General features: G+C 44.2%; 1 protein-coding gene across 1 annotated transcript in view; it reads left to right on the top strand.

Moving 5' to 3' along the window:
* The first annotated feature begins 2764 nt into the window (after positions 1–2764).
* Positions 2765–16837, top strand: part of LOC123761479 (homeobox protein Hox-B7-B-like) — a 206030-nt gene continuing 191957 nt past the window's right edge. The window contains exon 1 of the mRNA XM_069314443.1: positions 2765–3046. The gene's annotated coding sequence lies outside the window, so the exon portion shown is untranslated. The remainder of the gene's footprint in view (positions 3047–16837) is intronic.

The raw sequence follows: 16837 nt of genomic DNA on the forward strand, positions 1-16837 counted from the left end.
TCCAACACCTTTTCCTCCCTAACCACACCCCTCTCACCCCAGGACACTTGACACCTCGACTTTCTTCCACTTCCCCAACTCTCGCCAGGACATCAAAGACCTCCCACTCTCATTCACCAGGACACCAGACCTGTCTTCAAACTACCCCTTGATTCCCAGAACACCATGCACCACCACCTTTTCAAAATCTTCCCCCTCCCTCTCTCCCCAGGACACTAGATGCCTCTTCAAACTCCCTCCTCTCTTCACAGGACATCAGACATCACCTCATCTTCAAACTACCCATTCTCACCCCCTGAAAATCAAGCACCTCTTCCACCATAACTCCCTCTCCCTTTCTAACCTGTCCCCTTACTCCTCAAGACACCAGACACGGTGAATATTAGAGTAAGGAACGTGTGTGGAGAAACTTATCTACCCTTGCCTAACCTAACAAAGTGTTGCATAAAGCCAGCGATACATTCTGGCAGAAGCTGCAGCACGAGCCAGTCTTAGCGTCCAACAGAGCTTCTACACAGTGCCGTCATGTGCACAAGCAAATGCCCATAAACATTAGCACTAATTAGTTTCACCACGTCCAATGTATAAATAAAAATCTCGTGCAAGAAGTGCTCTGTAAACTACAATTACGCCCTGCCGCCGTCTGGATAAATTACCCGGGCCAAACATGACCCTCTCTCAGGGGATCAAGTGTTAATTAAAGGGTGTAAAAAAGACAAATTGAAGAGGAAGGGGATTTTTCAGGCAGTTCCTCGCTCTGCTCTTGTTGTAGACCTGTTGGCTCTCGCGTTGGGTGAGGGGGGAGGGGGCGCGTTGGGTGAGGGGGCGTGGGGTGAGAGGGCGTGGGGTGAGGCCCACGTGGGGTAGTAAAACAAATGATATATAAACTGTTGTTGTTGTTGGCCTGTTCTTATTAATATTATTATTAGAATTTCATTAACCTGGACTTTAGGAGACTTGAATCGTGGACCTCATGCGTGTGAGGCCGAAGTACTATCGACCGAGCTATTCAGTGGTTTTAATAAGGAAAGATTCCAGGAGCAAGTACTGCTGCCAAACAGGATGTTTTTTACTTTCCCTGACTACTACTGAAGCTCAGAGGAATTAGTGATCCACGCCCACGCCAAATAAATTGTCCTCCACACTTCCGTGGAAATAAACTTTTCGTTTCGGAAATAAACTTATGGACTTCTAGGACTCACGAAATCCTAGAAGTCTTCTTCCATTATGAACTCTATGACCTAGAATCGAGGTGAATTAAATGTTTATTTCCACAAAAGTGTGGAAATCAATTTATTATTATTATTATTCCAAACCTCTAATTTCCTTCCTTCACCTTAGTTACATCCAGGGTCTCTCTACTGGCCGTGCGCTCTGCGTGCCTCACATCATACCCACTAAGGCGGCAGATAAGACACCTAGGACCAACACTTACCCAGGTACATGGCATGAAATCCCCTGACACTCACAATGTGCTAAACGTCAACCTATTCTCAGACAATGCTCAATAGGCCAGTGGTACACACACGGAGAGCTGTCCCCTGTTTTTCGGAGTATATAACTGAGTTTACTTAACCCCTGGACTCTGTTCAAGGGGTTAAGTAACCCCTTGAACAAGGGGTTACTTAACCCCTAACACTTACTAAGTGTTCAAGGGTATTGGAAGTATCAACACAAGACAGAGCATGAAACGGTGGGTGTAGGTTGGGTAAGTTTGGATTTGGGAAAGACTTGGGGCTAAAATACTCTTTTTGGTTGGCCAGCAAGCTTTTGCAGTAGTTTTAATAACCCTCCGGAGGTCATTATGGCCAATGTCATTCCAATGCTTGCCCTAGCTGCGGTCGTTCCCAAAAGGGGCATTCCTAATATTTTTCCGTTTTATGTAACCAAAGCCAGTAGTAAATTCGCAATTATAAATTGATATTAATGTAATAGTTTCGCGTTTAGTTTGACCTAGGCAAGGTTAGGATTGATGTTTTGGGTCTGCTGGGAATTGTTTGCATGTACTGTAGCAACCTGTCCTCGACTAAAGTTCATTGCATCCAGCGGTCCACCACTCAGACGCATTTATAATTTTTTACATGCTGTTCATTCAAAATAGGAATTTTCTCAAATATAAATTAATATTATAATATATTAGCATATAGTGCATATATAGGCATAGGTTAGGTTAGGCTAGGTTAGGTTAGGTTAGGCTAGGTTAGGTTAGGTTAGCTGTTTAGGTTCTGTTGCCGATTATTTGCATTTGTAGTACGTGGGTGAAGCATTTATAGCGTTGTGATTCGAACAAAATTCGTCAGTGAAGCACTTATTCCGGAAGTCTTCGAACGAAATCAGTTGTGAGTCGTGTGTAAACCGCTTTTCATTCATAAACAGGGGGTTTGGCGGGTGCATGGAATCACTTTTGGGTCTTTGTTTGGAGGACGGGCTGACTGAAGGAAATCATTTGGTGGTGTGCGCTTTGAATATTGGAAGTGAGTGAACCACTGTTAAGTAAAAAAGGTAGAACGTAATGAGTGGTGGGTCAACCTCATAAACATTGACCATATGCTCTTTAATCCAGCCGCTAAATCTCATACATACGAATAAAAACACTTAACACATGACTCAACTATGTTCTGCCAGGCATGAGACCTCAAGGGGTCAAATTTCGGCTCGAAAGTGATGAGCGAACCGCTTCTCAACTACCAGCTCCGGCTGGTGGCGGCTTCATAGTCAAGCTCGTATATCCGACAGCGAGCGTGTTGCGAGTACGTTACGGGTCGTTGCTGGTTACGAGTGTGTTGCGAATCACTCTTAACTGCGAGTTTATTTTGGTTTACCGCCGAGTCTGAGTGTGTTGATAGCGGGAGCACGAGGTGCTGACGTAAATATTGACGGTGTTGATGTTGTTCCTGATTGAGGGGCCTGAGTTGCGACGCACCATCACATCAGGAACCAAACAAGCTTGATGGATCATTGTGAAGGTTGATCGTTCGCGGTGTAGAAGCCGAAACTTCAGTGACAGTCATCAGTATATATAAACAAGTCCTCCAGTCTTCATGAGGTACTTCTTGACTTAGCGTTTTGTTCATCAAAAGGCAATTAATTTTGTATGTTTTACTATTAGTACAAATTAAAGGATGCGGTAAATAGGAAATTAATTATAAAAGCCAATAAGGCAAAGTATGTTACATTTATAAGAATAAAAGGCATCTAATACGACAAACAAAATTATGTAATTATACTTTAAATTGGAGCGATATTACTATAGATTAAAAATATTCAGTATGGCTGCTGTCATTTTTGTAGCAAGGAAATTAACAATAAATTTAATTTAAATATTAATAATCAATAAAGAATATTGTTATATAATACAGCAATTCTTATAGTAAAACTGGGATAAAAGTAAATTAGTATATGTATACATACACGTGATATTTGCGATAATTATATACTTAGTACAATGTATATACAATGTTTGCCATGAGCTAATGCTTGCTCTTAATATATCTGCCATTGTGTATGTTGTCAAAACGCGAATAGGAAGGATAAAGTGTATGCTACAGAGGAGAGGGTGACGTGTATGGGACAATGAAGAGGGTGATGTGTATGGGACAATGGATAGGAGAAACGCAAGAAACAAAATGAAAGAGAATGCCAAAAAATGGAGAATCTTGGAATCCTATCAGAAAGAAAATGGGAATTGGAAAAAACGATCTGAAATGGAGGAAATGAGGTAAACTTTAAAAAAAATAACGAAAGAAATACGAACAAACAAGACATTATCACAAGTTCGAATAAGATTACCAAAGGAGATAAAGTTATCAACGAACAGTTCATATATAAACACAAAAAGGGAGAAATATGTCTTACCGAAAACTCCACAAGAAAGTGGTTGAGTTGGCACCCACATCCGGAGAGGTGAAGTGCCAAGGACGTCTGACAAATGATTATGGTTCCTCGTCCACCAATCCCCGAGGAGGAACCCGTGACGTCAGGAGGGGTGGGTGTGGCTCCAGCTTGGAATCTCCCCCTCTCCATCGTTGCCGCCTCCCTGGGGGGGGGGGGTGGAGGTGACGGGATCCAGGGTCTCTGATGATGAAATGATATAAGTTTAATTATCAGCATGGTGGATGAGCTGGTTGGCTGGCCTGGCCACGGAGACCTTGAGACCAGACCAGCTCAGACAGGCTGGTTGGTCTGGTCTGGTCTGGGCTGGCTGACTACTGTGATATACGGCCGTGACAACTGTCGGTCCAGATACAAAAAAAATAATTTCTTGGAAGAAATTTACGACAGTGAAGTAGCATGCTAAATTAATCCTAATTACAGATAATTATAGGTAAATCGAAGATAAATAAATTTGGCTTTTGGCAACAATGGCGTGGGTTCTTGGGGAATGTATACTTTGAATTATTATACAAACAGATCTTGTATACATACACATACACACATATATACATATACATACACACAGATCTACATTCATGTGTGTACATGTTCAGCAATCAAACCCAAAACTCGGTTAAATGAATACTATTTAACAGACGATTCATTTTCTCTTGAGGTTTTCCAGAATCCATGAACAGGCCTGGGCGGGAACTACTTGACACAGGTAGGCCTAGGGTGGCCCGTTCACTGATAAGTCCTAAATATGTCACTGTCAGACCGCTTCCTTAGGCCCAAAATGATCCGTAGTCCCTTAAGTCTCCAGAGTATGTCGAGTCCCTTAGAGAACCGACTCAAAGGAGCGAAATTGCCTTGTTCGGAGACTGCTGGCTTCGGTCCGTGTTCTTCGCAACCTCAAACTTGCGCCGAAGTCGGGCAAAGGATGACTAATGCCCTTTTGGATCAAGCTTGTCATACGTCTCTACAGAGCCCGGACGGAAGGGCGAGTTTGAAGTATTGCTGTTGGTCCTCGGTGCGCCTATTTGGCTTTCGGAGAAGTCAAGGGAAAGATTTATGGCTGGGGACGCGTATGCCGAGTGCTAGCGTTTAGAGGAGAGGGGGGCGGGGGGGGGGGTAATTTGCTTCAGCAATACCTCCCCCCCCCCCTTTTCTTGAGCCTACCTTGCCTGCTAACCTGTTGGTTTTCTTGCTTTCCGGCCTGCATCCTTGTGTGCTGATCTACCGGCTATGTACTGACCTGTCTGCCTGTTATCTGTCCTACCTGGTTTCCTGTTGTCATGTTGGCCTCCCTGCTTCACTTCTGTCTATCTGTTTACCTGCCTGATTCCCTTCTGGCCACTTTGTATCCACCATTGCAGTATTACTCGTGTAATCAATAATTCGATAAACTTAATATATCCAACATGCAATATAAAATTCTTCCCATAGGCATCTAGATTTCACTTCACAACTCATTAAAAATAATTAGGCACTGGCATATGCTTCACCACTTTGATAATACTGAGAAGGTTGATATACGTGCTTGCCTTATACCAGGTATACCAACCCTCTAAGTAACAATATTAGCAAAGTGGTATACTTTCATTCTCCTATTTCTCCAAAATGGTTTATCTTTTCATTACTTTAGAAATTAATCGCCATTAACGCCACCAGCTTCAATAACATCCCGTCTAACACCACTACTAACACACCGTCACAAGCTATAAACAATAACATTGCTTCAAACACCACCATAACCACTGAAAACATTGCCACGATCACTAGCATCACCAGTAACACCAATTCCACTACCACTAACTCCAACAATAGCAGCAGCAACAGCATTAATGCTAATACAATCAAAATATTTGTATCCCAAGCATATAATTAAACACTTTAAAGACGATTCCTAAGGATCAAACCAGCCAATAAGCAGTTTGTGTACTTGTCTCCTCAAAACACCCCTGAGAGTTGAAGAGCTCCACCCGGATCCAAAAACCAACAGAGGAGACCTTATGAGTTAAAGCGTACTGCAGTCATCGCGGACCACTTGACACGAAGTGATTCGATTAAGAGTAGAAAGGTCTTCATACGCTATAACCACAACATCCCCTCCCCCCGTACCAGCAGCCCCTACCTACTTAACCCCCCAATACCCCCATTAACCCCCGCTTATCCCTTCCTGACCTGCCCAGGAAGTGGAGGATTGTGGGGAAATGGTCGGCTTGCGGGCCCACTCCAGTCATTGTATTCATTTTAGTCATGAATGAGTTAGTTATGCCTGTAGATAAAACTATATAATATATGTTTTCAAACATCAGAATTTGGAATTAAAGGATCTCTACAACGTACGACACTCTCGTGTCTTGGCTGCACGTCTTAACGGCAAATTTGAGTGCGATATCAGTTCATCTTTTAGGGTTATAGTCCTAAGAATTTGTCTATAATTTATCGGTGCTCACAGGACAGGCCAGACGTGTCAGGCGTATGAATACCCCGGGTGATGCATAGGCTTCCCTGTGCCTCCCGACCCCTGGCACTCTTCGCGTCCCGGCACCTGGCACCCTGCACTTGGCACCAAGCACCCAGCTCATGACTCCCTCATAATTCACAATGCTTCCTGGCACCTAGCACTTGGCACCAAGCACCCAGCACATGACACCTATAGTTCACACAGCTCCTGGCACCTTAGCACTTGGTGCTAGGTGCCAAGAGCTAGGTGCTTGGCACCAAGCACCCAGCTCTTGACACCCCATAATTCACACAGCTCCTGGCACCCAGCACTTGGCACCAAGCACCCAGCCCATGACACCTATAATTCACGCTGCTCCTGGCACCCAGCACTTGGCACCCAGCACTTGGCACCCAGTCCTGGGAGGTTGACACTCAACAATCAGGTAATTGATAAGGGAGACGAGAACCGACTAGCACAGGTGGCACTCAAAGGAACATCGGTGGAAACGGAGCACTCAAATGTGCCACAGAGACACTAACAAGAGGTAAAGTGGAAGAGGCAGAGTCCATGCATAGATCCAAATGTAAATTTAATAGAGTCTATTAGGCTTGGGAGTCTGTAAACAAATTAAGAGGCGGGATTTAATTCAATTCGTAATTCACTTTATATATCAGCAATTTGCTGCTTTATTTAAAATAAAATGAAAGCCTCTGTTCATCATGAGAAACATAGGAGTAAGTCTGAATGAAAGTTTCGAACTAAGAACACAAATAACTTAAAAGTGTTCAAAGCCTCGTATTATCAGCTGTATAAAATACAGGAAAGTTTTTAACAAGGAATAAAAAGGTGTTGAGTTTTCTTCGTATTACTAACTGGAAAAGATATGTGTGACTAGGTCACATAATACGTTACTTTTTTACGGAATCGTTCAATCCGATTCCTTATTGGTACGAATTAAAGCTCCATAAGTTTGAAGTTTTCAATGCAGTGGCCTCGTTGGGTTTTCGCTAATGTATTGTTTGGGTTCAAATGTTTTGGTTAAGCAAAACAGCCGTAGTTTTTACGTAGTGGAAGGTCGAGACAACTGACTGTAATAGGTACACAAGTACAATAAACTTACTCAAATTTCAGATAAAGCTTATTATAAAAGTCTAGTTTTTTACTAAATTTGTGGGAAAGAAATATTGTTTCGAAATAGTTTTACTTAATAACAGTTTAGTTGATATATGGTAAAGAAGCGAGTGCTACAGTTCTTTTGATCTGTCTGTCTGTCTGTGTGTCTCTCTCTCTCTTCTCTCTCTCTCTCTCCTCTCTCTCTCTCTCTCTCTCTCTCTCTCTCTCTCTCTCTCTCTCTCTCTCTCGCTCTATCTTTCTATCTTTTTCTCTCATTCATGATTATCCTTCACTCTCGTTACATGATTTGTTTGAGCTTATTTTAAGTCTTCCTCAGTTCTTTTGGTCTAAAATCGGCAATCTTATATATTTCCATGACAGGGTTCAGTGTTCCTTCGCGCTCGAGACAATTTCCTGTGCTTCATAATGACCCTAGACGAAGAAGTCCTGCAGAGAGTCTAATGGATAAGACCATCAGTAGCGTGACGGGTGTTATTTATCCATTCGTGGATATTATCATATTATCCAGTCTGTCCCTCTCCTTTTGGTTAAAGCAGAGATCGCGGCGGGGAAATAAAACCCAGGTTCCTGGTTTTGGGAGGTTTGGTGAATGGAGTCATCAGCGGTGTGTTGGGGGAGGGGTCGCCATTATGATAATTACCTGGCTGGGAGGGGACACCTAGGGACTGATGGAGGTTGTGTAGGGAGGCAGGGGGCAAGGGACAGAAAGCAGGGGGTAAGGGACAAGAGGTAAGGAGACCGAAAGCAAGAGTCAAATGACAGAAATCAGTTGGTAAAGGAAAAAAAACATAGGGGGCCACGAAGCAAGGGGGTGGGTCAGGGGCCATGGGGGGTCACAAAGCAAGTAGACAGGAGTCCGAAACCAGGAAGTGGGGTAAGAGGCAAGAGGGCATGGGGTCAAGAAGCATGGAGGGTAAAAGGTAAACACCAATTTAGTCACTTTCCTAGATGGGTGAGCCAGGGAGACAAGAATGCAGCTCCACGATATCCTCGGCTACCGCGTGGCATTTGCTTCCGTTGATCATCTTACCTGTTGGGTTCCGCCTGTTGCGTCCACTTCGTGGGAACCACCGGTGAATGAGCAGTGTGTCCAAGACTAACATATGAGACCATTAAGGCTCCCATTGTTCAGCGTAGGCGTATGGCTCTCACGTCATGCGGTGTTCAATAGCTCTGACGTCATATTAGTACAAGGTATTATATAACCTTTATTTATTTAAGCATTATAGATATTAAGTATCATACTTTGTTATCCGAACATCTTGCAGTTAGTGAGTAAACAACCTGTCCTCACGTTTAATGCATTGAAGTTTTGACGCTAGCGGCCTGAACGTGAAATATTCAGGTGCTTTGGTTAAATTATAAGCACCGTAATATTGACGCGCCATCGATATAAAGAGCATCGGTGTTGGTTCCTTATTTAATAAGTATTAAAGAAAACTATTTCGCCGCCCTTCTTGATAATAATCGAATTTTGTTTCACATCATTAAAATTATGATGATTATTATTAGTAGTAGTAATAGTAGTAGTAGTAGAGGCAGCATCAGTAGTATATACTTATGGGATGTTTGCAAGACAGTTTTTTCCTACTTTCTTTAATTTAGGAATATAATTTTTTTAATTAACTGGTAACAAAAACAAAAGCTCAAACAAAGCTTACAAAAGTTAGCTGTTGAGGATGGAAGCTGTTATTCTGTTTTACGAGGGCGCCTTGAGCGTTATACATGCTTCAAATGACTTATAACAGTAATTACTCTTGTTAACATGCCTTTGTTCGAAATGAAAGATTCTATCTCTTTTTTTTTAACTTTTGCAGGATGAAGAGAGAGAGAGAGAGAGAGAGAGAGAGAGAGAGAGAGAGAGAGAGAGAGAGAGAGAGAGAGAGAGAGAGAGAGAGAGAGAGAATGACTTCTTGTTGGTTTGATGCAGGCTTCACTTACTCATTTATATTGGCTATTACAGCTGTTCTTCTCTGTCAAGAACTTAGCTTCGTCCCAGAGTCTAAATCTATTCTTAATTGTTGCGCCATGTTCTTTAAGATCTAAACAAAAGTTTTCATGAGAGTATATCTGTGTATGTGTGTTATTGATGCGCGTAGTGTGGCTGTGTAGTGTGGCTGTATAGTGTGGCTGTATAGTGTGGCTGTATAGTGTGGCTGTGTAGTGTGGCTGTGTAGTGTGGCTGTATAATGTGGCTGTATAGTGTGGCTGTATAGTGTGGCTGTATAGTGTGGCTGTATAGTGTGGCTACGTGACACAGAGACGTTCGTCTGGACTAATAACAGAAGGAATATTATAATTATCCTCCATTAGGCAAATACCACAGTTAGCTTACAAGTAAGGGATGGAGAGCGAGAGCACTGACCCAGTGAAGCCCACTCAGAGGTAAGAAGCCCTGTTTTGTGATTGATGTCAAGAGCCTTAGTTCTTTTACTTAGTTATCGTACTGCGGGAAGCGGACGTGATATCGTGGTTCCTGAATCGGGGGATTGTATTGCAGGAAGCCAGTGGCTGGTTATGACAAGAAATGCTCGTTGATGACTTTAGTTGGTTTCTGAAAATGAATGGAGAATGCTAATGAACTTCTGGTATGCGCATATTTTTTTTTTTTTTTTAGCAAAGTGTCCAAGACGTTTAGGTACGTTTCCTTACACCTGATATATCTGTTCACCTAGCAGTAAATAGATACGTGGTTACATTTTTTTAAATGTTTGAACCTTCATGGTGTGGGAAGGTGTAGGTGAACCTCGTGGTTCCTGAACCTTCCCTTCATGCGAGCCACTTCCTGGAGGCATAGTGCCTCAGTAGTCGCTCACTCGCTGGCGCTGTGTTATCATGCGCTGGCATCAGCTCGGCCAATGACGCTCAAGTGTGGCTAAGACTCTAAGGTACATCGTTGCTTACGGGTGATGAGGGAAGTGGTAGATTAGACTAAGAGTTAGGCATCACTCTACCTCCAAATCCTACTGGGGGCTCTTGACTTCTCGATTAGTACATATAGACTGCGCACGAAATGTGTTTATATCTCTGTCTCTGTTCTATCTCTGTTTCTTTCACACACTCTCTACCTCACTCCCTCTGCTCCCTACGAACATCATTGACAGTGTTTGTGACGTCAGTTTCCCACACACACACACACACACACACACACACACACACACACACCTCGTAGTGGGGGCCTCGTAGCCTGGTGGATAGCGCGCAGGACTCGTAATTCTGTGGCGCGGGTTCGATTCCCGCACGAGGCAGTAAACAAATGGGCAAAGTTTCTTTCACCCTAAGTGCCCCTGTTACCTAGCAGTAAATAGGTACCTGGGAGTTAGTCAGCTGTCACGGGCTGCTTCCTGGGGTGTGTGTGTGTGGTGTGGAAAAAAAAAAAAAAAAGTAGTTAGTAAACAGTTGATTGACAGTTGAGAGGCGGGCCGAAAGAGCAAAGCTCAACCCCCGCAAAAACACAACTAGTAAACACACACACACACACACACACACACACACACACACATACACACACACACACACACACACACACACACACACTCCTTCCTAGGTTCAGGAAATTAGAAAACCGACGTTGCCTGTACCAAGGAAAATAAATATCCAGAGTCTAATGGCCAAAAGAATTGATGCATTACTTGGGCTGCCTCTGCCACCGGAGGAGGGAGGTGAGCTGTAGAGTCCAAAACCTCTACTTGTACCGTTATTAAAAGTGTGAAGTCATAGAGACGTCACACGTGTAGACTGTATATTAGAACACAATTTATTGTCTCATGAAAAGATAAATCAGTAAAAAGCAAATTAAAATGTTAAAAAAAATATATAATGTACTTTAGAAGTATGGAGCATAAAAGTTACCATATTTTCTGATAATATTGTGGCATAGTGGATGGGGAACGGGTGCTGAGGTCGTGAGGGGTTGCGAGTACAGGGGTAGGTTTGCTGGGGGAAGGATTGAGTAGTAAGGCGGAAGTGGTGTTGAGTGGTTGGTCTTGGGTGGGTGGTAGAGATAGTGGATGGAGACGGCTGATAGTGAGCGGTGGGAAGGGAGAGTGGATAGTAATGATGAGTAGATAAGGAGGATGAGGATGAATTGTGGTGGTTGTGGCTTTGGTAAGGATGGTGGGGGTGTTTGTTGGTGGTGGCTTTGGTAAGGGTGATGGTGGTGCTGGTGGCTTGGGTTAGGGTGGTGGTGGTGATATGGTGAAGCTAGATGATGGTCAAGTAAAAATACATTTGTGATTGGGGATTAATGGTTGTGTAAAATGTCGAGGAAGGAAAAGATTGACATAAAACTTTCCCTGCTCTTGTACCAGTAATTTCTTTCGGTTCCGTCACTGTTTCACTATTCCCATTCACCCTTTCTCTCTTCCACTATCCCCATCCCCATCCCTCTTCCACCATCTCCATCCCCCTCCCTTCTCCACTATCCCTCTCCCCCCCTCCGTCACCTCCAACACTTCTTGTAGCGCCCCCTCGTTACCCTCTTCCAACACCATCAAGACGATCTCTCCTTCACCACCGTTCTCAACACCTCACTCACTCTTCTTTCTCCTCCTTCTCTTCCTTCTCCTTCTATTCCACCTCCCCCTCCTCGTCATTCTCATCCTCTTCCTCCTCTGTCACCACCTTTTCCTACTCCTACTCCTCTTCCACCTCCTCCTCTTCCTCAGTCTCAAATTACCATAATGAAAACGCCCTCAAGTGATACTCTCCTAAGGGTGATTAATGAATACCCTTAAACATTAATGGGACGAAAAGAATTTTTGGAGCCCAAATAAACATCTCCCGAGAATTCGTTGTGTTCCTATTAGTTAGCCCCCGCTAACCATCTCTGGCTAATTACCAGCTGCTCATTAATTGGCCTAATTGGAATGTGTTACGGAGATGCCTTTTTCTATTTTTCTTCTCTTCTTTCAATCCAAACTGAGGAGACGAGCTCCCTCATGATGCTGTTCACTTTTGCTCCGTAAATCACCGTCGTGGTGTTGGGATTATTTTCGTAGAGATTATCCTCAGGTTCTGCTAAGGGGACGTGGTCAGATAAAGGAGGTGTTGGGGGATGGGGTAGGTGTTGGACGGGGGGGGGGGTATAGGTGTTGGGGGAGGGCGGTGTAGGTGTTGGGGGGGTGTGGGTAGGTGTTGGGGGAGGGGTGTTGTAGGAGTTGGGGGGGTGTAGGTGTTGGGGGAGGGGTGTTGTAGGTGTTGGGGAAAGACAGTGATGTTCCGGGTACAGAAGATAAGGTGTAAGGGCAAAGAAACGGAATGTTAGAGAGAGACGGGTGCTGATGAGAGACAGGGTGTGGGAGGAAGACTCTTTAAGGAATGGGGGTAGACGGTGAGGGGGAGGGAAGACGGGGGTTGTAAGGGCGAGACAGGGTGCAAGAAGGGACTGGAAGCAGAGGGGTAAGACTGTGGACCAGGGGTGCAGGGGGTGAGAAAGAGTGCCGGGGAGGGGATGACGGTGTAAGGAGGTGTGGTTCTGGGAGTGAGGGATGGCGGTGTAAGGGGAGATAAGAATGAAAGGGAAGGGGGGGAAGAGGTAAAAGTAGGTTGATTGTAAGCATCGAATGGTGTTTGATGATTGTTCCCCATTTTCTTTCTGTTCTCTCTCTCACTTGTTCCTTTTCTCCTGTCTCACTTCTTTCTTCCTCTTTATACCTTTCTGTTTCTTTTAATCCTGCTCCCCCTTTTCTCACCAACTCCTCTATCCCACTTCAACCTTAATTTTCTCCTGTTTTTGTTGCATTTTGGCTTTCCGGTCTTAATTTCTGACCATTCCCCTCAAACCTCTTCGTGTTCACGTCATTTATTCACCATTTTACCTCGTCCTCACCTCCTTAATTCACCATTTTACCTCGTCCTCACCACCTTTATTCATCACTGTACTTCGTACTTCTAAGTTCTTGACTCACCAATGTACCTCGTCCTGGTCTTCTTGAGCCCCTCGCCCCACCTGCGTCGCCGCCTTGTACCCACTTGTGGGAGAGGCTCAGCAAATGACCACCATTAACTCAGCTCCGCCCACCCGCCAGCTGTCAACACAACCCATTTCTGACCTGCGGAGGCCACCAATGAGAGTTCAGCGTCCTAATGTTTGGGCCTTCGTGGTGTTTTGAATTGCCAAACAAACGCAGGATTTTTGTTTTGATTTTTTTTTCTGTTTAAGCGGTATGGCGAAAGCACGGCCGGAAGGGATTTGTGTTTAATTATTGCCGTATCGTTTGTAACGCACGCACACAAGTATGCTCACGCGCTCAGATGCGTGCACACGCTCGCACTCACGCGCGCATGCACATTCACACACACACACACTCTTGTGTGTGTGTGTGTACTCACGGCTCTTTGGTCCCGCCTCTCAACAGTCAATCAACTGGTGTACAGATTCCCGAGCCTATTGGGCTCTATCATATCTACATTTGAAACTATATATGGAGTCAGCCTCCACCACATCACTTCTTAATGCATTCCATCTGTTAACTACGCTGGCACTGAAAAAATTCTTTCTGACGACTCTGTGGCTTATTTGGGTACTCGGTCTCCGCCTATGTCCCCTTGTTCGCGTACTACCTGTGTTAAACAGTTTATTCTTTTCAACCCTGTCAATTCCTCTGAGAATTTTGAAGGTACTGATCATGTCTCCCCTTACTCTTCTGTCTTCCAGTGTCATCAGGTGCATTTACAGCAGCCTTTCCTCGTAATTCATGCCTAAGCAATTCTGCATGTGTGTGTGTGTCTGTCTTACTTCCCTTTCAAACACTCAAATGTCGTCTGTGGTCTCTTGTTCTGTAAACTCACAGGAGCTCTATAATATTACTGGTACACTCTAAGAAGCATAATGGCACAGCGTCCTCTCTGTACTGACGGAGGAAGCGTCCTCCTTAGCGCGCAGCTGCGCCTGCTTATTTTAGGTAATTACAGAGACATGCTAACGTTGTGGTCTGTTAGAATATTGGCTTGAGTTATTAGAGCGGCGAGAGTTGAGGGGACGAATGTGAGGATAGAGGAGAGAGGAGGGGATGAGGGGGAGGCAGGATTGGAAGGAGAGGGGAGATTGGAAAGAGAGAGGGTGGGAGCAAGAGGGAGGTGAAGGTGGGGGGGGGGGTTTGGTGATGATGATTGGAGTAAGAGGGGGAACGGGTGAAAGAAGGGAAATGGAAGGGATATCGTGGGATGGACGGGATATGGAGGATGGAAGGGAAAATGAGGGATGGAAGAGATACGGGAAAATGTGACTGATATGGGAGTAGGAGCAAAAGGGAGGTTGGAGCAAAGAGAAGATGGAAAGGGGGAATGAGGTACATGAGATAGAAGTAAGATGGATGGAGGTAGTTGTAAAGGAGAGAAATCTGGGAAGGGAAGGAGACAAGAAAATAAATAGAGAGGTAGAGAAAGACAAAGGGGAATAGCAGGTAAAAATGAGAGAGAGAGAAAGAAAAAGGTAAAAAAAAAGAAGGGGAAAAAGAGACAAGGGTTGAGAAAAAGGTGGCAACAATTCAATATTACCGTCCCCTGGATGATCTATGATGTTGTTATTGATAAAGGTTATTGATCAGAGCTTCACCGGGACCCGCCGCTGTCCATATTTTAGAGCATAAATCATTAAGGTTGGCCCGCAAATGTTTGCATACAACGCTCAGCTAATAGACACATTTGTATAAATATTCCAGTTGACAAGTACACGTTGACGAAGCTTATAAATCCTACCTTGGCCACACACAAATATACATATCCATGTTTGCTCGTGTTCACACACACACACCACACACACACACACACACACACACACACACACACACACACACACACACACACACACACACACACATACACAAAACACAAACACACACACACATACACACACACACAAATACACACACACACAAAACACACACACACATACACACACACACACACACACACACACACACACACACACACACACACACACACACACACACACACACACACACACACACACATACACAAACACACACACAACAGACGCCAAGGAAGCAACATCCGACAAGCAGTGAAAGGAAGGAATTCTCCCCAGAGGAAGGAGCGTCCACATTTGCATTCGTTTTAAAGAATACTTAAAAGGCCGTTTAGGAATTTCATTTGTGGCGGCTTTTGGAGACGAGGAAGATATTGGATCACAATATTTGACCATTTCCTATTACATTTATATGTTGTGGTGGAGGGCGGTGTTGGTATTTCGATATTTAAGCAATTGTTTCTTCAGTACTTTCATTTGAGTATTGGTATAATAACTCCACGTGGAAATTATCCAACTAAGTAAATATTGCGGCCTCACATAAAACTGGAAATCAAATTCTTATTTTCCCATCTCAATATCGTTGCCAGTGTTGCCATTTGTACAGTCAGATATTTTCATTCTTCATTTCTTCTCGCTTTAAATCCTACAAGAATCTCTCAAGTTTCCACCCCTCTAACCGTCCCCTCTTCCTTATTTTTTCCCCCGTCCCCTGTTTTCTCTTTGGCATTTAAGAAATTCAAAAAAAGCAATTCTTGTCGAAAAATTCGGATTCACCCCATTAATTTCCCAAAGCAGGGGCATTTTTAGCCTCCATCCCCCTTGTGTTATCCAGGGCGGGGCGTGTATAAATATTGCCAGGAATGCTGTCGTAAATCAATCTTTGCTCATAGGCACAACTGTAGGACTAGACAGGCGTAGGGGCGTCTAGCTCTGCCCCCCCCCCCTCTCTCTCTCTCTCTCTCTCTCTCTCTCTCTCTCTCTCTCTCTCTCTCTCTCTCTCTCTCTCTCTCTCTCTCTCTCTCTCTCTCTCTCTCTCCTTTTTTTATTTCCAATTTCCACCTATTTTCTTCACGCTTGACCTCCCGGTCACTTCCCTTTCCCTTCCAGCAATCCTATTTGTGACCCTCCCTCGATTTCTTTATCCTTGTATCCAACGTTCGTTCGTTCAACGTTGTCTCATCTGCATTCCTCCTTCATTCTCAAAATCCTATTCACTCGCTACAGCAGGGTTCCGTGCCTTTATCCTCTTGGAGTTACCTTGTTGTTATGCACCTCTTACTCATTCTGTCCTTGTCGCTATACACCTCTTCCTCATTATTTTCTTGTAGCTATACACCTCTTCCTCACTCTATCAATCTAGTTACACATCTCATTCTGTCCTTGTTGCTACACACCTTTTCCTAATCCTGTCCTTGCAGCGGAAAACGTTCTAGATTCGTAGTCCATGGACCCCGGGGCTCAGTTTTAGATCGAGGCAGAAACAAAGAGGCAGAGTTGCATTCGCCTGATGCCAATGTTCACCTAGCAGTAAACAGGAACCTGGGGGTTAGTCAGCTGTGGCAGGCCTCATCCTAGGGATGATTGTGTGTGTGTTAGAAAGAAAT

This window comes from Procambarus clarkii, chromosome 7, assembly GCF_040958095.1.
Source record: "Procambarus clarkii isolate CNS0578487 chromosome 7, FALCON_Pclarkii_2.0, whole genome shotgun sequence".
NCBI classification, from domain to species: Eukaryota; Metazoa; Arthropoda; class Malacostraca; order Decapoda; family Cambaridae; genus Procambarus; species Procambarus clarkii.